Raw genomic sequence first — 19,965 nt, forward strand, 5'->3', positions numbered from 1 at the left:
CGAAAAACAGTAGCTGCGAACTAAAAGTGTTCGAAATGGCTCGAAACGGCCTCTTTTTGCTTCCCGGAGTAGCCACGGGCTGTACACTTAGCTCAGAACGTGGGGCTCGGCGAGAGCTTCGTGGTGATATGCTGTGGGTCCCGTAACTCCTTCAGGATCAAAAGTTATGCCTGTGTGAAGGGTGGGGGATCAGAACCTGCGCACGGGAGCGTACGCTATGACAGAATAAAGTGCGAGGCTATTGATGGGTACGATCATACCAGCACTAATGCACCGGATCCCATCAGAACTCCGAAGGTATGCGTGCTTGGGCGAGAGTAGTACTAAGATGGGTGACCCCCTGGGAAGTCCTCGTGTTGCACCCCTTTTTTTGCGAGTGCGTTCATTTTTTTTTCCGTTCAGTTGGTCTTGATGTGGTCCGACACTCGATTAGCTGTTGTCGAGTACGAGGACAAAAAGTACGACAAACTCCACGAGCCGGTGACGAGCGGGTCCCACAATCTTAAACGTGCCGAAAAACAGTAGCTGCGAACTAAAAGTGTTCGAAATGGCTCGAAACGGCCTCTTTTTGCTTCCCGGAGTAGCCACGGGCTGTACCCGTTGCTCAGAACGTGGGGCTCGGCGAGAGCTTCGCGGTGATATGTTGTGGGTCCCGTAACTCCTTCCCGATCAAAAGTTATACCCGTCTGGAGGGTGGGGGATCAGAACCTGCGCACGGGAGCGTACGCTATGAAAGAATAAAGTGCGAGGCTATTGATGGGTGCGATCATACCAGCCCTAATGCACCGGATCCCATCAGAACTCCGAAGTTAAGCATGCTTGGGCGAGAGTAGTACTAGGATGGGTGACCCCCTGGGAAGTCCTCGTGTTGCACTCCTTTTTTTTCGAGTGCGTTCATTTTTTTTTTCCATTCAGTTGGTCTTGATGTGGTCCGACACTCGATTAGCTGTTGTCGAGTACGAGGACAAAAAGTACGACAATCTCCACGAGCCGGTGACGAGCGGGTCCCACAATCTTAAACGTGCCGAAAAACAGTAGCTGCGAACTAAAAGTGTTCGAAATGGCTCGAAACGGCCTCTTTTTGCTTCCCGGAGTAGCCACGGGCTGTACACTTAGCTCAGAACGTGGGGCTCGGCGAGAGCTTCGTGGTGATATGCTGTGGGTCCCGTAACTCCTTCAGGATCAAAAGTTATGCCTGTGTGAAGGGTGGGGGATCAGAACCTGCGCACGGGAGCGTACGCTATGACAGAATAAAGTGCGAGGCTATTGATGGGTACGATCATACCAGCACTAATGCACCGGATCCCATCAGAACTCCGAAGGTATGCGTGCTTGGGCGAGAGTAGTACTAAGATGGGTGACCCCCTGGGAAGTCCTCGTGTTGCACCCCTTTTTTTGCGAGTGCGTTCATTTTTTTTTCCGTTCAGTTGGTCTTGATGTGGTCCGACACTCGATTAGCTGTTGTCGAGTACGAGGACAAAAAGTACGACAAACTCCACGAGCCGGTGACGAGCGGGTCCCACAATCTTAAACGTGCCGAAAAACAGTAGCTGCGAACTAAAAGTGTTCGAAATGGCTCGAAACGGCCTCTTTTTGCTTCCCGGAGTAGCCACGGGCTGTACACGTAGCTCAGAACGTGGGGCTCGGCGAGAGCTTCGCGGTGATATGCTGTGGGTCCCGTAACTCCTTCCGGATCAAAAGTTATGCCTGTGTGAAGGGTGGGGGATCAGAACCTGCGCACGGGAGCGTACGCTATGAAAGAATAAAGTGCGAGACTATTGATGGGTGCGATCATACCAGCCCTAATGCACCGGATCCCATCAGAACTCCGAAGTTAAGCGTGCTTGGGCGAGAGTAGTACTAGGATGGGTGACCCCCTCGGAAGTCCTCGTGTTGCACCCCTTTTTTTGCGAGTGCGTTCATTTTTTTTTCCGTTCAATTGGTCTTGATGTGGTCCGACACTCGATTAGCTGTTGTCGAGTACGAGGACAAAAAGTACGACAAACTCCACGAGCCGGTGACGAGCGGGTCCCACAATCTTAAACGTGCCGAAAAACAGTAGCTGCGAACTAAAAGTGTTCGAAATGGCTCGAAACGGCCTCTTTTTGCATCCCGGAGTAGCCACGGGCTGTACACGTAGCTCAGAACGTGGGGCTCGGCGAGAGCTTCGCGGTGATATGTTGTGGGTCCTGTAACTCCTTCCGGATCAAAAGTTATGCCTGTGTGAAGGGTGGGGGATCAGAACCTGCGCACGGTAGCGTATGCTATGAAAGAATAAAGTGCGAGGCTATTGATGGGTGCGATCATACCAGCCCTAATTCACCGGATCCCATCAGAACTCCGAAGTTAAGCGTGCTTGGGCGAGAGTAGTACTAGGATGGGTGACCCCCTGGGAAGTCCTCGTGTTGCACTCCTTTTTTTGCGAGTGCGTTCATTTTTTTTTTCCGTTCAGTTGGTCTTGATTTGGTTCGACACTCGATTAGCTGTTGTCGAGTACGAGGACAAAAAGTACGACAATCTCCACGAGCCGGTGACGAGCGGGTCCCACAATCTTAAACGTGCCGAAAAACAGTAGCTGCAAACTAAAAGTGTTCGAAATGGCTCGAAACGGCCTCTTTTTGCTTCCCGGAGTAGCCACGGGCTGTACCCGTTGCTCAGAACGTGGGGCTCGGCGAGAGCTTCGCGGTGATATGTTGTGGGTCCCGTAACTCCTTCCCGATCAAAAGTTATACCCGTCTGGAGGGTGGGGGATCAGAACCTGCGCACGGGAGCGTACGCTATGAAAGAATAAAGTGCGAGGCTATTGATGGGTGCGATCATACCAGCCCTAATGCACCGGATCCCATCAGAACTCCGAAGTTAAGCATGCTTGGGCGAGAGTAGTACTAGGATGGGTGACCCCCTGGGAAGTCCTCGTGTTGCACTCCTTTTTTTTCGAGTGCGTTCATTTTTTTTTTCCATTCAGTTGGTCTTGATGTGGTCCGACACTCGATTAGCTGTTGTCGAGTACGAGGACAAAAAGTACGACAATCTCCACGAGCCGGTGACGAGCGGGTCCCACAATCTTAAACGTGCCGAAAAACAGTAGCTGCGAACTAAAAGTGTTCGAAATGGCTCGAAACGGCCTCTTTTTGCTTCCCGGAGTAGCCACGGGCTGTACACTTAGCTCAGAACGTGGGGCTCGGCGAGAGCTTCGTGGTGATATGCTGTGGGTCCCGTAACTCCTTCAGGATCAAAAGTTATGCCTGTGTGAAGGGTGGGGGATCAGAACCTGCGCACGGGAGCGTACGCTATGACAGAATAAAGTGCGAGCCTATTGATGGGTGCGATCATACCAGCACTAATGCACCGGATCCCATCAGAACTCCGAAGGTATGCGTGCTTGGGCGAGAGTAGTACTAGGATGGGTGACCCCCTGGGAAGTCCTCGTGTTGCACCCCTTTTTTTGCGAGTGCGTTCATTTTTTTTTCCGTTCAGTTGGTCTTGATGTGGTCCGACACTCGATTAGCTGTTGTCGAGTACGAGGACAAAAAGTACGACAAACTCCACGAGCCGGTGACGAGCGGGTCCCACAATCTTAAACGTGCCGAAAAACAGTAGCTGCGAACTAAAAGTGTTCGAAATGGCTCGAAACGGCCTCTTTTTGCTTCCCGGAGTAGCCACGGGCTGTACACGTAGCTCAGAACGTGGGGCTCGGCGAGAGCTTCGCGGTGATATGCTGTGGGTCCCGTAACTCCTTCCGGATCAAAAGTTATGCCTGTGTGAAGGGTGGGGGATCAGAACCTGCGCACGGGAGCGTACGCTATGAAAGAATAAAGTGCGAGACTATTGATGGGTGCGATCATACCAGCCCTAATGCACCGGATCCCATCAGAACTCCGAAGTTAAGCGTTCTTGGGCGAGAGTAGTACTAGGATGGGTGACCCCCTCGGAAGTCCTCGTGTTGCACCCCTTTTTTTGCGAGTGCGTTCATTTTTTTTTCCGTTCAATTGGTCTTGATGTGGTCCGACACTCGATTAGCTGTTGTCGAGTACGAGGACAAAAAGTACGACAAACTCCACGAGCCGGTGACGAGCGGGTCCCACAATCTTAAACGTGCCGAAAAACAGTAGCTGCGAACTAAAAGTGTTCGAAATGGCTCGAAACGGCCTCTTTTTGCATCCCGGAGTAGCCACGGGCTGCACACGTAGCTCAGAACGTGGGGCTCGGCGAGAGCTTCGCGGTGATATGTTGTGGGTCCCGTAACTCCTTCCGGATCAAAAGTTATGCCTGTGTGAAGGGTGGGGGATCAGAACCTGCGCACGGTAGCGTATGCTATGAAAGAATAAAGTGCGAGGCTATTGATGGGTGCGATCATAGCAGCCCTAATTCACCGGATCCCATCAGAACTCCGAAGTTAAGCGTGCTTGGGCGAGAGTAGTACTAGGATGGGTGACCCCCTGGGAAGTCCTCGTGTTGCACTCCTTTTTTTGCGAGTGCGTTCATTTTTTTTTTCCGTTCAGTTGGTCTTGATGTGGTTCGACACTCGATTAGCTGTTGTCGAGTACGAGGACAAAAAGTACGACAATCTCCACGAGCCGGTGACGAGCGGGTCCCACAATCTTAAACGTGCCGAAAAACAGTAGCTGCAAACTAAAAGTGTTCGAAATGGCTCGAAACGGCCTCTTTTTGCTTCCCGGAGTAGCCACGGGCTGTACCCGTTGCTCAGAACGTGGGGCTCGGCGAGAGCTTCGCGGTGATATGTTGTGGGTCCCGTAACTCCTTCCCGATCAAAAGTTATACCCGTCTGGAGGGTGGGGGATCAGAACCTGCGCACGGGAGCGTACGCTATGAAAGAATAAAGTGCGAGGCTATTGATGGGTGCGATCATACCAGCCCTAATGCACCGGATCCCATCAGAACTCCGAAGTTAAGCATGCTTGGGCGAGAGTAGTACTAGGATGGGTGACCCCCTGGGAAGTCCTCGTGTTGCACTCCTTTTTTTTCGAGTGCGTTCATTTTTTTTTTCCATTCAGTTGGTCTTGATGTGGTCCGACACTCGATTAGCTGTTGTCGAGTACGAGGACAAAAAGTACGACAATCTCCACGAGCCGGTGACGAGCGGGTCCCACAATCTTAAACGTGCCGAAAAACAGTAGCTGCGAACTAAAAGTGTTCGAAATGGCTCGAAACGGCCTCTTTTTGCTTCCCGGAGTAGCCACGGGCTGTACACTTAGTTCAGAACGTGGGGCTCGGCGAGAGCTTCGTGGTGATATGCTGTGGGTCCCGTAACTCCTTCAGGATCAAAAGTTATGCCTGTGTGAAGGGTGGGGGATCAGAACCTGCGCACGGGAGCGTACGCTATGACAGAATAAAGTGCGAGCCTATTGATGGGTGCGATCATACCAGCACTAATGCACCGGATCCCATCAGAACTCCGAAGGTATGCGTGCTTGGGCGAGAGTAGTACTAGGATGGGTGACCCCCTGGGAAGTCCTCGTGTTGCACCCCTTTTTTTTGCGAGTGCGTTCATTTTTTTTTCCGTTCAGTTGGTCTTGATGTGGTCCGACACTCGATTAGCTGTTGTCGAGTACGAGGACAAAAAGTACGACAAACTCCACGAGCCGGTGACGAGCGGGTCCCACAATCTTAAACGTGCCGAAAAACAGTAGCTGCGAACTAAAAGTGTTCAAAATGGCTCGAAACGGCCTCTTTTTGCTTCCCGGAGTAGCCACGGGCTGTACACGTAGCTCAGAACGTGGGGCTCGGCGAGAGCTTCGCGGTGATATGCTGTGGGTCCCGTAACTCCTTCCGGATCAAAAGTTATGCCTGTGTGAAGGGTGGGGGATCAGAACCTGCGCACGGGAGCGTACGCTATGAAAGAATAAAGTGCAAGACTATTGATGGGTGCGATCATACCAGCCCTAATGCACCGGATCCCATCAGAACTCCGAAGTTAAGCGTGCTTGGGCGAGAGTAGTACTAGGATGGGTGACCCCCTGGGAAGTCCTCGTGTTGCACCCCTTTTTTTTGCGAGTGCGTTCATTTTTTTTTCCGTTCAGTTGGTCTTGATGTGGTCCGACACTCGATTAGCTGTTGTCGAGTACGAGGACAAAAAGTACGACAAACTCCACGAGCCGGTGACGAGCGGGTCCCACAATCTTAAACGTGGCGAAAAACAGTAGCTGCGAACTAAAAGTGTTCGAAATGGCTCGAAACGGCCTCTTTTTGCTTCCCGGAGTAGCCACGGGCTGTACACGTAGCTCAGAACGTGGGGCTCGGCGAGAGCTTCGCGGTGATATGCTGTGGGTCCCGTAACTCCTTCCGGATCAAAAGTTATGCCTGTGTGAAGGGTGGGGGATCAGAACCTGCGCACGGGAGCGTACGCTATGAAAGAATAAAGTGCAAGACTATTGATGGGTGCGATCATACCAGCCCTAATGCACCGGATCCCATCAGAACTCCGAAGTTAAGCGTGCTTGGGCGAGAGTAGTACTAGGATGGGTGACCCCCTCGGAAGTCCTCGTGTTGCACCCCTTTTTTTGCGAGTGCGTTCATTTTTTTTTCCGTTCAATTGGTCTTGATGTGGTCCGACACTCGATTAGCTGTTGTCGAGTACGAGGACAAAAAGTACGACAAACTCCACGAGCCGGTGACGAGCGGGTCCCACAATCTTAAACGTGCCGAAAAACAGTAGCTGCGAACTAAAAGTGTTCGAAATGGCTCGAAACGGCCTCTTTTTGCTTCCCGGCGTAGCCACGGGCTGTACCCGTAGCTCAGAACGTGGGGCTCGGCGAGAGCTTCGCGGTGATATGTTGTGGGTCCCGTAACTCCTTCCCGATCAAAAGTTATACCCGTCTGGAGGGTGGGGGATCAGAACCTGCGCACGGGAGCGTACGCTATGAAAAAATAAAGTGCGGGGCTATTGATGGGTGCGATTATACCAGCTCTAATGCACCGGATCCCATCAGAACTCCGAAGTTAAGCGTGCTTGGGCGAGAGTAGTACTAGGATGGGTGACCCCCTGGGAAGTCCTCGTGTTGCACCCCTTTTTTTGCGAGTGCGTTCATTTTTTTTTCCGTTCAGTTGGTCTTGATGTGGTCCGACACTCGATTAGCTGTTGTCGAGTACGAGGACAAAAAGTACGACAATCTCCACGAGCCGGTGACGAGCGGGTCCCACAATCTTAAACGTGCCGAAAAACAGTAGCTGCGAACTAAAAGTGTTCGAAATGGCTCGAAACGGCCTCTTTTTGCTTCCCGGAGTAGCCACGGGCTGTACCTGTTGCTCAGAACGTGGGGCTCGGCGAGAGCTTCGCGGTGATATGTTGTGGGTCCCGTAACTCCTTCCCGATCAAAAGTTATACCCGTCTGGAGGGTGGGGGATCAGAACCTGCGCACGGGAGCGTACGCTATGAAAGAATAAAGTGCGAGGCTATTGATGGGTGCGATTGATGGGTGCGATCATACCAGCCCTAATGCACCGGATCCCATCAGAACTCCGAAGTTAAGCGTGCTTGGGCGAGAGTAGTACTAGGATGGGTGTCCCCCTGGGAAGTCCTCGTGTTGCACTCCTTTTTTTGCGAGTGCGTTCATTTTTTTTTTCCATTCAGTTGGTCTTGATGTGGTCCGACACTCGATTAGCTGTTGTTGAGTACGAGGACAAAAAGTACGACAATCTCCACGAGCCGGTGACGAGCGGGTCCCACAATCTTAAACGTGCCGAAAAACAGTAGCTGCGAACTAAAAGTGTTCGAAATGGCTCGAAACGGCCTCTTTTTGCTTCCCGGCATAGCCACGGGCTGTACCCGTAGCTCAGAACGTGGGGCTCGGCGAGAGCTTCGCGGTGATATGTTGTGGGTCCCGTAACTCATTCCCGATCAAAAGTTATACCCGTCTGGAGGGTGGGGGATCAGAACCTGCGCACGGGAGCGTACGCTATGAAAAAATAAAGTGCGGGGCTATTGATGGGTGCGATTATACCAGCTCTAATGCACCGGATCCCATCAGAACTCCGAAGTTAAGCGTGCTTGGGCGAGAGTAGTACTAGGATGGGTGACCCCCTGGGAAGTCCTCGTGTTGCACCCCTTTTTTTGCGAGTGCGTTCATTTTTTTTTCCGTTCAGTTGGTCTTGATGTGGTCCGACACTCGATTAGCTGTTGTCGAGTACGAGGACAAAAAGTACGACAAACTCCACGAGCCGGTGACGAGCGGGTCCCACAATCTTAAACGTGCCGAAAAACAGTAGCTGCGAACTAAAAGTGTTCGAAATGGCTCGAAACGGCCTCTTTTTGCTTCCCGGAGTAGCCACGGGCTGTACACGTAGCTCAGAACGTGGGGCTCGGCGAGAGCTTCGCGGTGATATGCTGTGGGTCCCGTAACTCCTTCCGGATCAAAAGTTATGCCTGTGTGAAGGGTGGGGGATCAGAACCTGCGCACGGGAGCGTACGCTATGAAAGAATAAAGTGCGAGACTATTGATGGGTGCGATTATACCAGCCCTAATGCACCGGATCCCATCAGAACTCCGAAGTTAAGCGTGCTTGGGCGAGAGTAGTACTAGGATGGGTGACCCCCTCGGAAGTCCTCGTGTTGCACCCCTTTTTTTGCGAGTGCGTTCATTTTTTTTTTCCGTTCAATTGGTCTTGATGTGGTCCGACACTCGATTAGCTGTTGTCGAGTACGAGGACAAAAAGTACGACAAACTCCACGAGCCGGTGACGAGCGGGTCCAACAATCTTAAACGTGCCGAAAAACAGTAGCTGCGAACTAAAAGTGTTCGAAATGGCTCGAAACGGCCTCTTTTTGCTTCCCGGAGTAGCCACGGGCTGTACACGTAGCTCAGAACGTGGGGCTCGGCGAGAGCTTCGCGGTGATATGTTGTGGATCCCGTAACTCCTTCCCGATCAAAAGTTATACCCGTCTGGAGGGTGGGGGATCAGAACCTGCGCACGGGAGCGTACGCTATGAAAGAATAAAGTGCGGGGCTATTGATGGGTGCGATCATACCAGCTCTAATGAACCGGATCCCATCAGAACTCTGAAGTTAAGCGTGCTTGGGCGAGAGTAGTACTAGGATGGGTGACCCCCTGGGAAGTCCTCGTGTTGCACTCCTTTTTTTGCGAGTGCGTTCATTTTTTTTTTCCGTTCAGTTGGTCTTGATGTGGTCCGACACTCGATTAGCTGTTGTCGAGTACGAGGACAAAAAGTACGACAATCTCCACGAGCCGGTGACGAGCGGGTCCCACAATCTTAAACGTGCCGAAAAACAGTAGCTGCGAACTAAAAGTGTTCGAAATGGCTCGAAACGGCCTCTTTTTGCTTCCCGGAGTAGCCACGGGCTGTACCCGTAGCTCAGAACGTGGGGATCGGCGAGAGCTTCGCGGTGATATGTTGTGGGTCCCGTAACTCCTTCCCGATCAAAAGTTATACCCGTCTGGAGGGTGGGGGATCAGAACCTGCGCACGGGAGCGTACGCTATGAAAGAATAAAGTGCGGAGCTATTGATGGGTGCGATCATACCAGCTCTAATGCACCGGATCCCATCAGAACTTCGAAGTTAAGCGTGCTTGGGCGAGAGTAGTACTAGGACGGGTGACCCCCTGGGAAGTCCTCGTGTTGCACCCCTTTTTTTGCGAGTGCGTTCATTTTTTTTTTCCGTTCAGTTGGTCTTGATGTGGTCCGACACTCGATTAGCTGTTGTCGAGTACGAGGACAAAAAGTACGACAAACTCCACGAGCCGGTGACGAGCGGGTCCCACAATCTTAAACGTGCCGAAAAACAGTAGCTGCGAACTAAAAGTGTTCGAAATGGCTCGAAACGGCCTCTTTTTGCATCCCGGAGTAGCCACGGGCTGTACACGTAGCTCAGAACGTGGGGCTCGGCGAGAGCTTCGCGGTGATATGCTGTGGGTCCCGTAACTCCTTCCGGATCAAAAGTTATGCCTGTGTGAAGGGTGGAGGATCAGAACCTGCGCACGGTAGCGTACGCTATGAAAGAATAAAGTGCGAGGCTATTGATGGGTGCGATCATACCAGCCCTAATGCACCGGATCCCATCAGAACTCCGAAGTTAAGCGTGCTTGGGCGAGAGTAGTACTAGGATGGGTGACCCCCTCGGAAGTCCTCGTGTTGCACCCCTTTTTTTGCGAGTGCGTTCATTTTTTTTTCCGTTCAATTGGTCTTGATGTGGTCCGACACTCGATTAGCTGTTGTCGAGTACGAGGACAAAAAGTACGACAAACTCCACGAGCCGGTGACGAGCGGGTCCCACAATCTTAAACGTGCCGAAAAACAGTAGCTGCGAACTAAAAGTGTTCGAAATGGCTCGAAACGGCCTCTTTTTGCTTCCCGGAGTAGCCACGGGCTGTACACGTAGCTCAGAACGTGGGGCTCGGCGAGAGCTTCGCGGTGATATGTTGTGGGTCCCGTAACTCCTTCCCGATCAAAAGTTATACCCGTCTGGAGGGTGGGGGATCAGAACCTGCGCACGGGAGCGTACGCTATGAAAGAATAAAGTGCGGGGCTATTGATGGGTGCGATCATACCAGCTCTAATGCACCGGATCCCATCAGAACTTCGAAGTTAAGCGTGCTTGGGCGAGAGTAGTACTAGGATGGGTGACCCCCTGGGAAGTCCTCGTGTTGCACCCCTTTTTTTGCGAGTGCGTTCATTTTTTTTTTCCGTTCAGTTGGTCTTGATGTGGTCCGACACTCGATTAGCTGTTGTCGAGTACGAGGACAAAAAGTACGACAAACTCCACGAGCCGGTGACGAGCGGGTCCCACAATCTTAAACGTGCCGAAAAACAGTAGCTGCGAACTAAAAGTGTTCGAAATGGCTCGAAACGGCCTCTTTTTGCATCCCGGAGTAGCCACGGGCTGTACACGTAGCTCAGAACGTGGGGCTCGGCGAGAGCTTCGCGGTGATATGCTGTGGGTCCCGTAACTCCTTCCGGATCAAAAGTTATGCCTGTGTGAAGGGTGGAGGATCAGAACCTGCGCACGGTAGCGTACGCTATGAAAGAATGAAGTGCGAGGCTATTGATGGGTGCGATCATACCAGCCCTAATGCACCGGATCCCATCAGAACTCCGAAGTTAAGCGTGCTTGGGCGAGAGTAGTACTAGGATGGGTGACCCCCTCGGAAGTCCTCGTGTTGCACCCCTTTTTTTGCGAGTGCGTTCATTTTTTTTTTCCGTTCAATTGGTCTTGATGTGGTCCGACACTCGATTAGCTGTTGTCGAGTACGAGGACAAAAAGTACGACAAACTCCACGAGCCGGTGACGAGCGGGTCCAACAATCTTAAACGTGCCGAAAAACAGTAGCTGCGAACTAAAAGTGTTCGAAATGGCTCGAAACGGCCTCTTTTTGCTTCCCGGAGTAGCCACGGGCTGTACACGTAGCTCAGAACGTGGGGCTCGGCGAGAGCTTCGCGGTGATATGTTGTGGATCCCGTAACTCCTTCCCGATCAAAAGTTATACCCGTCTGGAGGGTGGGGGATCAGAACCTGCGCACGGGAGCGTACGCTATGAAAGAATAATGTGCGGGGCTATTGATGGGTGCGATCATACCAGCTCTAATGCACCGGATCCCATCAGAACTCTGAAGTTAAGCGTGCTTGGGCGAGAGTAGTACTAGGATGGGTGACCCCCTGGGAAGTCCTCGTGTTGCACTCCTTTTTTTGCGAGTGCGTTCATTTTTTTTTTCCGTTCAGTTGGTCTTGATGTGGTCCGACACTCGATTAGCTGTTGTCGAGTACGAGGACAAAAAGTACGACAATCTCCACGAGCCGGTGACGAGCGGGTCCCACAATCTTAAACGTGCCGAAAAACAGTAGCTGCGAACTAAAAGTGTTCGAAATGGCTCGAAACGGCCTCTTTTTGCTTCCCGGAGTAGCCACGGGCTGTACCCGTAGCTCAGAACGTGGGGCTCGGCGAGAGCTTCGCGGTGATATGTTGTGGGTCCCGTAACTCCTTCCCGATCAAAAGTTATACCCGTCTGGAGGGTGGGGGATCAGAACCTGCGCACGGGAGCGTACGCTATGAAAGAATAAAGTGCGGGGCTATTGATGGGTGCGATCATACCAGCTCTAATGCACCGGATCCCATCAGAACTTCGAAGTTAAGCGTGGTTGGGCGAGAGTAGTACTAGGATGGGTGACCCCCTGGGAAGTCCTCGTGTTGCACCCCTTTTTTTGCGAGTGCGTTCATTTTTTTTTTCCGTTCAGTTGGTCTTGATGTGGTCCGACACTCGATTAGCTGTTGTCGAGTACGAGGACAAAAAGTACGACAAACTCCACGAGCCGGTGACGAGCGGGTCCCACAATCTTAAACGTGCCGAAAAACAGTAGCTGCGAACTAAAAGTGTTCGAAATGGCTCGAAACGGCCTCTTTTTGCATCCCGGAGTAGCCACGGGCTGTACACGTAGCTCAGAACGTGGGGCTCGGCGAGAGCTTCGCGGTGATATGCTGTGGGTCCCGTAACTCCTTCCGGATCAAAAGTTATGCCTGTGTGAAGGGTGGAGGATCAGAACCTGCGCACGGTAGCGTACGCTATGAAAGAATAAAGTGCGAGGCTATTGATGGGTGCGATCATACCAGCCCTAATGCACCGGATCCCATCAGAACTCCGAAGTTAAGCGTGCTTGGGCGAGAGTAGTACTAGGATGGGTGACCCCCTCGGAAGTCCTCGTGTTGCACCCCTTTTTTTGCGAGTGCGTTCATTTTTTTTTCCGTTCAATTGGTCTTGATGTGGTCCGACACTCGATTAGCTGTTGTCGAGTACGAGGACAAAAAGTACGACAAACTCCACGAGCCGGTGACGAGCGGGTCCCACAATCTTAAACGTGCCGAAAAACAGTAGCTGCGAACTAAAAGTGTTCGAAATGGCTCGAAACGGCCTCTTTTTGCTTCCCGGCGTAGCCACGGGCTGTACCCGTAGCTCAGAACGTGGGGCTCGGCGAGAGCTTCGCGGTGATATGTTGTGGGTCCCGTAACTCCTTCCCGATCAAAAGTTATACCCGTCTGGAGGGTGGGGGATCAGAACCTGCGCACGGGAGCGTACGCTATGAAAAAATAAAGTGCGGGGCTATTGATGGGTGCGATTATACCAGCTCTAATGCACCGGATCCCATCAGAACTCCGAAGTTAAGCGTGCTTGGGCGAGAGTAGTACTAGGATGGGTGACCCCCTGGGAAGTCCTCGTGTTGCACCCCTTTTTTTGCGAGTGCGTTCATTTTTTTTTCCGTTCAATTGGTCTTGATGTGGTCCGACACTCGATTAGCTGTTGTCGAGTACGAGGACAAAAAGTACGACAAACTCCACGAGCCGGTGACGAGCGGGTCCCACAATCTTAAACGTGCCGAAAAACAGTAGCTGCGAACTAAAAGTGTTCGAAATGGCTCGAAACGGCCTCTTTTTGCTTCCCGGCGTAGCCACGGGCTGTACACGTAGCTCAGAACGTGGGGCTCGGCGAGAGCTTCGCGGTGATATGCTGTGGGTCCCGTAACTCCTTCCGGATCAAAAGTTATGCCAGTGTGAAGGGTGGGGGATCAGAACCTGCGCACGGGAGCGTACGCTATGAAAGAATAAAGTGCGAGGCTATTGATGGGTGCGATCATACCAGCCCTAATGCACCGGATCCCATCAGAACTCCGAAGTTAAGCGTGCTTGGGCGAGAGTAGTACTAGGATGGGTGACCCCCTCGGAAGTCCTCGTGTTGCACCCCTTTTTTTGCGAGTGCGTTCATTTTTTTTTCCGTTCAATTGGTCTTGATGTGGTCCGACACTCGATTAGCTGTTGTCGAGTACGAGGACAAAAAGTACGACAAACTCCACGAGCCGGTGACGAGCGGGTCCCACAATCTTAAACGTGCCGAAAAACAGTAGCTGCGAACTAAAAGTGTTCGAAATGGCTCGAAACGGCCTCTTTTTGCTTCCCGGAGTAGCCACGGGCTGTACACGTAGCTCAGAACGTGGGGCTCGGCGAGAGCTTCGCGGTGATATGCTGTGGGTCCCGTAACTCCTTCCGGATCAAAAGTTATGCCTGTGTGAAGGGTGGGGGATCAGAACCTGCGCACGGTAGCGTACGCTATGAAAGAATAAAGTGCGAGGCTATTGATGGGTGCGATCATACTAGCCCTAATGCACCGGATCCCATCAGAACTCCGAAGTTAAGCGTGCTTGGGCGAGAGTAGTACTAGGATGGGTGACCCCCTGGGAAGTCCTCGTGTTGCACTCCTTTTTTTGCGAGTGCGTTCATTTTTTTTTTCCGTTCAGTTGGTCTTGATGTGGTCCGACACTCGATTAGCTGTTGTCGAGTACGAGGACAAAAAGTACGACAAACTCCACGAGCCGGTGACGAGCGGGTCCCACAATCTTAAACGTGCCGAAAAACAGTAGCTGCGAACTAAAAGTGTTCGAAATGGCTCGAAACGGCCTCTTTTTGCTTCCCGGCGTAGCCACGGGCTGTACCCGTAGCTCAGAACGTGGGGCTCGGCGAGAGCTTCGCGGTGATATGTTGTGGGTCCCGTAACTCCTTCCCGATCAAAAGTTATACCCGTCTGGAGGGTGGGGGATCAGAACCTGCGCACGGGAGCGTACGCTATGAAAAAATAAAGTGCGGGGCTATTGATGGGTGCGATTATACCAGCTCTAATGCACCGGATCCCATCAGAACTCCGAAGTTAAGCGTGCTTGGGCGAGAGTAGTACTAGGATGGGTGACCCCCTGGGAAGTCCTCGTGTTGCACCCCTTTTTTTGCGAGTGCGTTCATTTTTTTTTCCGTTCAATTGGTCTTGATGTGGTCCGACACTCGATTAGCTGTTGTCGAGTACGAGGACAAAAAGTACGACAAACTCCACGAGCCGGTGACGAGCGGGTCCCACAATCTTAAACGTGCCGAAAAACAGTAGCTGCGAACTAAAAGTGTTCGAAATGGCTCGAAACGGCCTCTTTTTGCTTCCCGGAGTAGCCACGGGCTGTACACGTAGCTCAGAACGTGGGGCTCGGCGAGAGCTTCGCGGTGATATGCTGTGGGTCCCGTAACTCCTTCCGGATCAAAAGTTATGCCAGTGTGAAGGGTGGGGGATCAGAACCTGCGCACGGGAGCGTACGCTATGAAAGAATAAAGTGCGAGGCTATTGATGGGTGCGATCATACCAGCCCTAATGCACCGGATCCCATCAGAACTCCGAAGTTAAGCGTGCTTGGGCGAGAGTAGTACTAGGATGGGTGACCCCCTCGGAAGTCCTCGTGTTGCACCCCTTTTTTTGCGAGTGCGTTCATTTTTTTTTCCGTTCAATTGGTCTTGATGTGGTCCGACACTCGATTAGCTGTTGTCGAGTACGAGGACAAAAAGTACGACAAACTCCACGAGCCGGTGACGAGCGGGTCCCACAATCTTAAACGTGCCGAAAAACAGTAGCTGCGAACTAAAAGTGTTCGAAATGGCTCGAAACGGCCTCTTTTTGCTTCCCGGAGTAGCCACGGGCTGTACACGTAGCTCAGAACGTGGGGCTCGGCGAGAGCTTCGCGGTGATATGCTGTGGGTCCCGTAACTCCTTCCGGATCAAAAGTTATGCCTGTGTGAAGGGTGGGGGATCAGAACCTGCGCACGGTAGCGTACGCTATGAAAGAATAAAGTGCGAGGCTATTGATGGGTGCGATCATACCAGCCCTAATGCACCGGATCCCATCAGAACTCCGAAGTTAAGCGTGCTTGGGCGAGAGTAGTACTAGGATGGGTGACCCCCTGGGAAGTCCTCGTGTTGCACTCCTATTTTTGCGAGTGCGTTCATTTTTTTTTTCCGTTCAGTTGGTCTTGATGTGGTCCGACACTCGATTAGCTGTTGTCGAGTACGAGGACAAAAAGTACGACAATCTCCACGAGCCGGTGACGAGCGGGTCCCACAATCTTAAACGTGCCGAAAAACAGTAGCTGCGAACTAAAAGTGTTCGAAATGGCTCGAAACGGCCTCTTTTTGCATCCCGGAGTAGCCACGGGCTGTACACGTAGCTCAGAACGTGGGGCTCGGCGAGAGCTTCGCGGTGATATGCTGTGGGTCCCGTAACTCCTTCCGGATCAAAAGTTATGCCAGTGTGAAGGGTGGGGGATCAGAACCTGCGCACGGGAGCGTACGCTATGAAAGAATAAAGTGCGAGGCTATTGATGGGTGCGATCATACCAGCCCTAATGCACCGGATCCCATCAGAACTCCGAAGTTAAGCGTGCTTGGGCGAGAGTAGTACTAGGATGGGTGACCCCCTCGGAAGTCCTCGTGTTGCACCCCTTTTTTTGCGAGTGCGTTCATTTTTTTTTCCGTTCAATTGGTCTTGATGTGGTCCGACACTCGATTAGCTGTTGTCGAGTACGAGGACAAAAAGTACGACAAACTCCACGAGCCGGTGACGAGCGGGTCCCACAATCTTAAACGTGCCGAAAAACAGTAGCTGCGAACTAAAAGTGTTCGAAATGGCTCGAAACGGCCTCTTTTTGCTTCCCGGAGTAGCCACGGGCTGTACACGTAGCTCAGAACGTGGGGCTCGGCGAGAGCTTCGCGGTGATATGTTGTGGGTCCCGTAACTCCTTCCCGATCAAAAGTTATACCCGTCTGGAGGGTGGGGGATCAGAACCTGCGCACGGGAGCGTACGCTATGAAAAAATAAAGTGCGGGGCTATTGATGGGTGCGATTATACCAGCTCTAATGCACCGGATCCCATCAGAACTCCGAAGTTAAGCGTGCTTGGGCGAGAGTAGTACTAGGATGGGTGACCCCCTGGGAAGTCCTCGTGTTGCACCCCTTTTTTTGCGAGTGCGTTCATTTTTTTTTCCGTTCAATTGGTCTTGATGTGGTCCGACACTCGATTAGCTGTTGTCGAGTACGAGGACAAAAAGTACGACAAACTCCACGAGCCGGTGACGAGCGGGTCCCACAATCTTAAACGTGCCGAAAAACAGTAGCTGCGAACTAAAAGTGTTCGAAATGGCTCGAAACGGCCTCTTTTTGCTTCCCGGAGTAGCCACGGGCTGTACACGTAGCTCAGAACGTGGGGCTCGGCGAGAGCTTCGCGGTGATATGCTGTGGGTCCCGTAACTCCTTCCGGATCAAAAGTTATGCCAGTGTGAAGGGTGGGGGATCAGAACCTGCGCACGGGAGCGTACGCTATGAAAGAATAAAGTGCGAGGCTATTGATGGGTGCGATCATACCAGCCCTAATGCACCGGATCCCATCAGAACTCCGAAGTTAAGCGTGCTTGGGCGAGAGTAGTACTAGGATGGGTGACCCCCTCGGAAGTCCTCGTGTTGCACCCCTTTTTTTGCGAGTGCGTTCATTTTTTTTTCCGTTCAATTGGTCTTGATGTGGTCCGACACTCGATTAGCTGTTGTCGAGTACGAGGACAAAAAGTACGACAAACTCCACGAGCCGGTGACGAGCGGGTCCCACAATCTTAAACGTGCCGAAAAACAGTAGCTGCGAACTAAAAGTGTTCGAAATGGCTCGAAACGGCCTCTTTTTGCTTCCCGGAGTAGCCACGGGCTGTACACGTAGCTCAGAACGTGGGGCTCGGCGAGAGTTTCGCGGTGATATGCTGTGGGTCCCGTAACTCCTTCCGGATCAAAAGTTATGCCTGTGTGAAGGGTGGGGGATCAGAACCTGCGCACGGGAGCGTACGCTATGAAAAAATAAAGTGCGGGGCTATTGATGGGTGCGATTATACCAGCTCTAATGCACCGGATCCCATCAGAACTCCGAAGTTAAGCGTGCTTGGGCGAGAGTAGTACTAGGATGGGTGACCCCCTGGGAAGTCCTCGTGTTGCACCCTTTTTTTTGCGAGTGCGTTCATTTTTTTTTCCGTTCAATTGGTCTTGATGTGGTCCGACACTCGATTAGCTGTTGTCGAGTACGAGGACAAAAAGTACGACAAACTCCACGAGCCGGTGACGAGCGGGTCCCACAATCTTAAACGTGCCGAAAAACAGTAGCTGCGAACTAAAAGTGTTCGAAATGGCTCGAAACGGCCTCTTTTTGCTTCCCGGAGTAGCCACGGGCTGTACACGTAGCTCAGAACGTGGGGCTCGGCGAGAGCTTCGCGGTGATATGCTGTGGGTCCCGTAACTCCTTCCGGATCAAAAGTTATGCCAGTGTGAAGGGTGGGGGATCAGAACCTGCGCACGGGAGCGTACGCTATGAAAGAATAAAGTGCGAGGCTATTGATGGGTGCGATCATACCAGCCCTAATGCACCGGATCCCATCAGAACTCCGAAGTTAAGCGTGCTTGGGCGAGAGTAGTACTAGGATGGGTGACCCCCTCGGAAGTCCTCGTGTTGCACCCCTTTTTTTGCGAGTGCGTTCATTTTTTTTTCCGTTCAATTGGTCTTGATGTGGTCCGACACTCGATTAGCTGTTGTCGAGTACGAGGACAAAAAGTACGACAAACTCCACGAGCCGGTGACGAGCGGGTCCCACAATCTTAAACGTGCCGAAAAACAGTAGCTGCGAACTAAAAGTGTTCGAAATGGCTCGAAACGGCCTCTTTTTGCTTCCCGGAGTAGCCACGGGCTGTACACGTAGCTCAGAACGTGGGGCTCGGCGAGAGCTTCGCGGTGATATGTTGTGGGTCCCGTAACTCCTTCCGGATCAAAAGTTATGCCTGTGTGAAGGGTGGGGGATCAGAACCTGCGCACGGTAGCGTACGCTATGAAAGAATAAAGTGCGAGGCTATTGATGGGTGCGATCATACCAGCCCTAATGCACCGGATCCCATCAGAACTCCGAAGTTAAGCGTGCTTGGGCGAGAGTAGTACTAGGATGGGTGACCCCCTGGGAAGTCCTCGTGTTGCACTCCTATTTTTGCGAGTGCGTTCATTTTTTTTTTCCGTTCAGTTGGTCTTGATGTGGTCCGACACTCGATTAGCTGTTGTCGAGTACGAGGACAAAAAGTACGACAATCTCCACGAGCCGGTGACGAGCGGGTCCCACAATCTTAAACGTGCCGAAAAACAGTAGCTGCGAACTAAAAGTGTTCGAAATGGCTCGAAACGGCCTCTTTTTGCATCCCGGAGTAGCCACGGGCTGTACACGTAGCTCAGAACGTGGGGCTCGGCGAGAGCTTCGCGGTGATATGCTGTGGGTCCCGTAACTCCTTCCGGATCAAAAGTTATGCCAGTGTGAAGGGTGGGGGATCAGAACCTGCGCACGGGAGCGTACGCTATGAAAGAATAAAGTGCGAGGCTATTGATGGGTGCGATCATACCAGCCCTAATGCACCGGATCCCATCAGAACTCCGAAGTTAAGCGTGCTTGGGCGAGAGTAGTACTAGGATGGGTGACCCCCTCGGAAGTCCTCGTGTTGCACCCCTTTTTTTGCGAGTGCGTTCATTTTTTTTTCCGTTCAATTGGTCTTGATGTGGTCCGACACTCGATTAGCTGTTGTCGAGTACGAGGACAAAAAGTACGACAAACTCCACGAGCCGGTGACGAGCGGGTCCCACAATCTTAAACGTGCCGAAAAACAGTAGCTGCGAACTAAAAGTGTTCGAAATGGCTCGAAACGGCCTCTTTTTGCTTCCCGGAGTAGCCACGGGCTGTACACGTAGCTCAGAACGTGGGGCTCGGCGAGAGCTTCGCGGTGATATGTTGTGGGTCCCGTAACTCCTTCCCGATCAAAAGTTATACCCGTCTGGAGGGTGGGGGATCAGAACCTGCGCACGGGAGCGTACGCTATGAAAAAATAAAGTGCGGGGCTATTGATGGGTGCGATTATACCAGCTCTAATGCACCGGATCCCATCAGAACTCCGAAGTTAAGCGTGCTTGGGCGAGAGTAGTACTAGGATGGGTGACCCCCTGGGAAGTCCTCGTGTTGCACCCCTTTTTTTGCGAGTGCGTTCATTTTTTTTTCCGTTCAATTGGTCTTGATGTGGTCCGACACTCGATTAGCTGTTGTCGAGTACGAGGACAAAAAGTACGACAAACTCCACGAGC

The 19,965-nt window shown here is 52.2% G+C and overlaps 39 non-coding genes across 39 annotated transcripts; all 39 read left to right on the forward strand.

The window, feature by feature from the left end:
• The first annotated feature begins 246 nt into the window (after nt 1–246).
• LOC148925934 (5S ribosomal RNA) lies at nt 247–365 on the forward strand. The gene has a single exon (XR_016131772.1). It is a non-coding gene; the product is annotated as a 5S ribosomal RNA (ribosomal RNA).
• Nucleotides 366–758: 393 nt separating this feature from the next.
• On the forward strand, nt 759–877 carry LOC148925935 (5S ribosomal RNA). The gene has a single exon (XR_016131299.1). It is a non-coding gene; the product is annotated as a 5S ribosomal RNA (ribosomal RNA).
• Nucleotides 878–1,271: 394 nt separating this feature from the next.
• On the forward strand, nt 1,272–1,390 carry LOC148925936 (5S ribosomal RNA). The gene has a single exon (XR_016131774.1). It is a non-coding gene; the product is annotated as a 5S ribosomal RNA (ribosomal RNA).
• A 393-nt stretch (nt 1,391–1,783) lies between these two features.
• On the forward strand, nt 1,784–1,902 carry LOC148925937 (5S ribosomal RNA). The gene has a single exon (XR_016131220.1). It is a non-coding gene; the product is annotated as a 5S ribosomal RNA (ribosomal RNA).
• Nucleotides 1,903–2,295: 393 nt separating this feature from the next.
• LOC148925938 (5S ribosomal RNA) lies at nt 2,296–2,414 on the forward strand. The gene has a single exon (XR_016131092.1). It is a non-coding gene; the product is annotated as a 5S ribosomal RNA (ribosomal RNA).
• Nucleotides 2,415–2,808: 394 nt separating this feature from the next.
• Nucleotides 2,809–2,927, forward strand: LOC148925939 (5S ribosomal RNA). The gene has a single exon (XR_016131300.1). It is a non-coding gene; the product is annotated as a 5S ribosomal RNA (ribosomal RNA).
• Nucleotides 2,928–3,321: 394 nt separating this feature from the next.
• LOC148925940 (5S ribosomal RNA) lies at nt 3,322–3,440 on the forward strand. Its single transcript, XR_016131287.1, has one exon. It is a non-coding gene; the product is annotated as a 5S ribosomal RNA (ribosomal RNA).
• Nucleotides 3,441–3,833: 393 nt separating this feature from the next.
• On the forward strand, nt 3,834–3,952 carry LOC148925941 (5S ribosomal RNA). Its single transcript, XR_016131603.1, has one exon. It is a non-coding gene; the product is annotated as a 5S ribosomal RNA (ribosomal RNA).
• A 393-nt stretch (nt 3,953–4,345) lies between these two features.
• On the forward strand, nt 4,346–4,464 carry LOC148925942 (5S ribosomal RNA). Its single transcript, XR_016131545.1, has one exon. It is a non-coding gene; the product is annotated as a 5S ribosomal RNA (ribosomal RNA).
• A 394-nt stretch (nt 4,465–4,858) lies between these two features.
• LOC148925943 (5S ribosomal RNA) lies at nt 4,859–4,977 on the forward strand. The gene has a single exon (XR_016131301.1). It is a non-coding gene; the product is annotated as a 5S ribosomal RNA (ribosomal RNA).
• Nucleotides 4,978–5,371: 394 nt separating this feature from the next.
• Nucleotides 5,372–5,490, forward strand: LOC148925944 (5S ribosomal RNA). The gene has a single exon (XR_016131288.1). It is a non-coding gene; the product is annotated as a 5S ribosomal RNA (ribosomal RNA).
• A 394-nt stretch (nt 5,491–5,884) lies between these two features.
• Nucleotides 5,885–6,003, forward strand: LOC148925945 (5S ribosomal RNA). Its single transcript, XR_016131953.1, has one exon. It is a non-coding gene; the product is annotated as a 5S ribosomal RNA (ribosomal RNA).
• A 394-nt stretch (nt 6,004–6,397) lies between these two features.
• Nucleotides 6,398–6,516, forward strand: LOC148925946 (5S ribosomal RNA). The gene has a single exon (XR_016131221.1). It is a non-coding gene; the product is annotated as a 5S ribosomal RNA (ribosomal RNA).
• Nucleotides 6,517–6,909: 393 nt separating this feature from the next.
• LOC148925947 (5S ribosomal RNA) lies at nt 6,910–7,028 on the forward strand. Its single transcript, XR_016132000.1, has one exon. It is a non-coding gene; the product is annotated as a 5S ribosomal RNA (ribosomal RNA).
• Nucleotides 7,029–7,434: 406 nt separating this feature from the next.
• Nucleotides 7,435–7,553, forward strand: LOC148925948 (5S ribosomal RNA). The gene has a single exon (XR_016131077.1). It is a non-coding gene; the product is annotated as a 5S ribosomal RNA (ribosomal RNA).
• Nucleotides 7,554–7,947: 394 nt separating this feature from the next.
• Nucleotides 7,948–8,066, forward strand: LOC148925949 (5S ribosomal RNA). Its single transcript, XR_016132001.1, has one exon. It is a non-coding gene; the product is annotated as a 5S ribosomal RNA (ribosomal RNA).
• Nucleotides 8,067–8,459: 393 nt separating this feature from the next.
• LOC148925950 (5S ribosomal RNA) lies at nt 8,460–8,578 on the forward strand. The gene has a single exon (XR_016131423.1). It is a non-coding gene; the product is annotated as a 5S ribosomal RNA (ribosomal RNA).
• Nucleotides 8,579–8,972: 394 nt separating this feature from the next.
• On the forward strand, nt 8,973–9,091 carry LOC148925951 (5S ribosomal RNA). Its single transcript, XR_016131496.1, has one exon. It is a non-coding gene; the product is annotated as a 5S ribosomal RNA (ribosomal RNA).
• Nucleotides 9,092–9,485: 394 nt separating this feature from the next.
• Nucleotides 9,486–9,604, forward strand: LOC148925952 (5S ribosomal RNA). Its single transcript, XR_016131348.1, has one exon. It is a non-coding gene; the product is annotated as a 5S ribosomal RNA (ribosomal RNA).
• A 394-nt stretch (nt 9,605–9,998) lies between these two features.
• LOC148925953 (5S ribosomal RNA) lies at nt 9,999–10,117 on the forward strand. Its single transcript, XR_016131222.1, has one exon. It is a non-coding gene; the product is annotated as a 5S ribosomal RNA (ribosomal RNA).
• A 393-nt stretch (nt 10,118–10,510) lies between these two features.
• On the forward strand, nt 10,511–10,629 carry LOC148925954 (5S ribosomal RNA). The gene has a single exon (XR_016131049.1). It is a non-coding gene; the product is annotated as a 5S ribosomal RNA (ribosomal RNA).
• Nucleotides 10,630–11,023: 394 nt separating this feature from the next.
• Nucleotides 11,024–11,142, forward strand: LOC148925955 (5S ribosomal RNA). The gene has a single exon (XR_016131223.1). It is a non-coding gene; the product is annotated as a 5S ribosomal RNA (ribosomal RNA).
• A 394-nt stretch (nt 11,143–11,536) lies between these two features.
• LOC148925956 (5S ribosomal RNA) lies at nt 11,537–11,655 on the forward strand. Its single transcript, XR_016131059.1, has one exon. It is a non-coding gene; the product is annotated as a 5S ribosomal RNA (ribosomal RNA).
• Nucleotides 11,656–12,049: 394 nt separating this feature from the next.
• Nucleotides 12,050–12,168, forward strand: LOC148925957 (5S ribosomal RNA). Its single transcript, XR_016131527.1, has one exon. It is a non-coding gene; the product is annotated as a 5S ribosomal RNA (ribosomal RNA).
• Nucleotides 12,169–12,562: 394 nt separating this feature from the next.
• LOC148925958 (5S ribosomal RNA) lies at nt 12,563–12,681 on the forward strand. The gene has a single exon (XR_016131224.1). It is a non-coding gene; the product is annotated as a 5S ribosomal RNA (ribosomal RNA).
• A 393-nt stretch (nt 12,682–13,074) lies between these two features.
• Nucleotides 13,075–13,193, forward strand: LOC148925959 (5S ribosomal RNA). Its single transcript, XR_016132002.1, has one exon. It is a non-coding gene; the product is annotated as a 5S ribosomal RNA (ribosomal RNA).
• Nucleotides 13,194–13,586: 393 nt separating this feature from the next.
• Nucleotides 13,587–13,705, forward strand: LOC148925960 (5S ribosomal RNA). The gene has a single exon (XR_016131225.1). It is a non-coding gene; the product is annotated as a 5S ribosomal RNA (ribosomal RNA).
• Nucleotides 13,706–14,098: 393 nt separating this feature from the next.
• Nucleotides 14,099–14,217, forward strand: LOC148925961 (5S ribosomal RNA). Its single transcript, XR_016131157.1, has one exon. It is a non-coding gene; the product is annotated as a 5S ribosomal RNA (ribosomal RNA).
• A 394-nt stretch (nt 14,218–14,611) lies between these two features.
• On the forward strand, nt 14,612–14,730 carry LOC148925962 (5S ribosomal RNA). The gene has a single exon (XR_016132004.1). It is a non-coding gene; the product is annotated as a 5S ribosomal RNA (ribosomal RNA).
• Nucleotides 14,731–15,123: 393 nt separating this feature from the next.
• LOC148925963 (5S ribosomal RNA) lies at nt 15,124–15,242 on the forward strand. The gene has a single exon (XR_016131226.1). It is a non-coding gene; the product is annotated as a 5S ribosomal RNA (ribosomal RNA).
• A 393-nt stretch (nt 15,243–15,635) lies between these two features.
• Nucleotides 15,636–15,754, forward strand: LOC148925964 (5S ribosomal RNA). Its single transcript, XR_016132086.1, has one exon. It is a non-coding gene; the product is annotated as a 5S ribosomal RNA (ribosomal RNA).
• A 394-nt stretch (nt 15,755–16,148) lies between these two features.
• Nucleotides 16,149–16,267, forward strand: LOC148925965 (5S ribosomal RNA). The gene has a single exon (XR_016131227.1). It is a non-coding gene; the product is annotated as a 5S ribosomal RNA (ribosomal RNA).
• A 393-nt stretch (nt 16,268–16,660) lies between these two features.
• Nucleotides 16,661–16,779, forward strand: LOC148925966 (5S ribosomal RNA). Its single transcript, XR_016132005.1, has one exon. It is a non-coding gene; the product is annotated as a 5S ribosomal RNA (ribosomal RNA).
• A 393-nt stretch (nt 16,780–17,172) lies between these two features.
• On the forward strand, nt 17,173–17,291 carry LOC148925967 (5S ribosomal RNA). The gene has a single exon (XR_016131228.1). It is a non-coding gene; the product is annotated as a 5S ribosomal RNA (ribosomal RNA).
• A 393-nt stretch (nt 17,292–17,684) lies between these two features.
• Nucleotides 17,685–17,803, forward strand: LOC148925968 (5S ribosomal RNA). Its single transcript, XR_016132042.1, has one exon. It is a non-coding gene; the product is annotated as a 5S ribosomal RNA (ribosomal RNA).
• Nucleotides 17,804–18,196: 393 nt separating this feature from the next.
• On the forward strand, nt 18,197–18,315 carry LOC148925969 (5S ribosomal RNA). The gene has a single exon (XR_016131229.1). It is a non-coding gene; the product is annotated as a 5S ribosomal RNA (ribosomal RNA).
• A 393-nt stretch (nt 18,316–18,708) lies between these two features.
• LOC148925970 (5S ribosomal RNA) lies at nt 18,709–18,827 on the forward strand. Its single transcript, XR_016132087.1, has one exon. It is a non-coding gene; the product is annotated as a 5S ribosomal RNA (ribosomal RNA).
• A 394-nt stretch (nt 18,828–19,221) lies between these two features.
• LOC148925971 (5S ribosomal RNA) lies at nt 19,222–19,340 on the forward strand. Its single transcript, XR_016131231.1, has one exon. It is a non-coding gene; the product is annotated as a 5S ribosomal RNA (ribosomal RNA).
• A 393-nt stretch (nt 19,341–19,733) lies between these two features.
• On the forward strand, nt 19,734–19,852 carry LOC148925972 (5S ribosomal RNA). Its single transcript, XR_016132006.1, has one exon. It is a non-coding gene; the product is annotated as a 5S ribosomal RNA (ribosomal RNA).
• The last annotated feature ends 113 nt before the right edge of the window (nt 19,853–19,965 follow it).

This window comes from Salvia hispanica, chromosome 5 (genome assembly GCF_029641045.1).
Source record: "Salvia hispanica isolate PSC_SH4W2 chromosome 5, Shi_PSC_v1, whole genome shotgun sequence".
NCBI lineage: Eukaryota > Viridiplantae > Streptophyta > Magnoliopsida > Lamiales > Lamiaceae > Salvia > Salvia hispanica.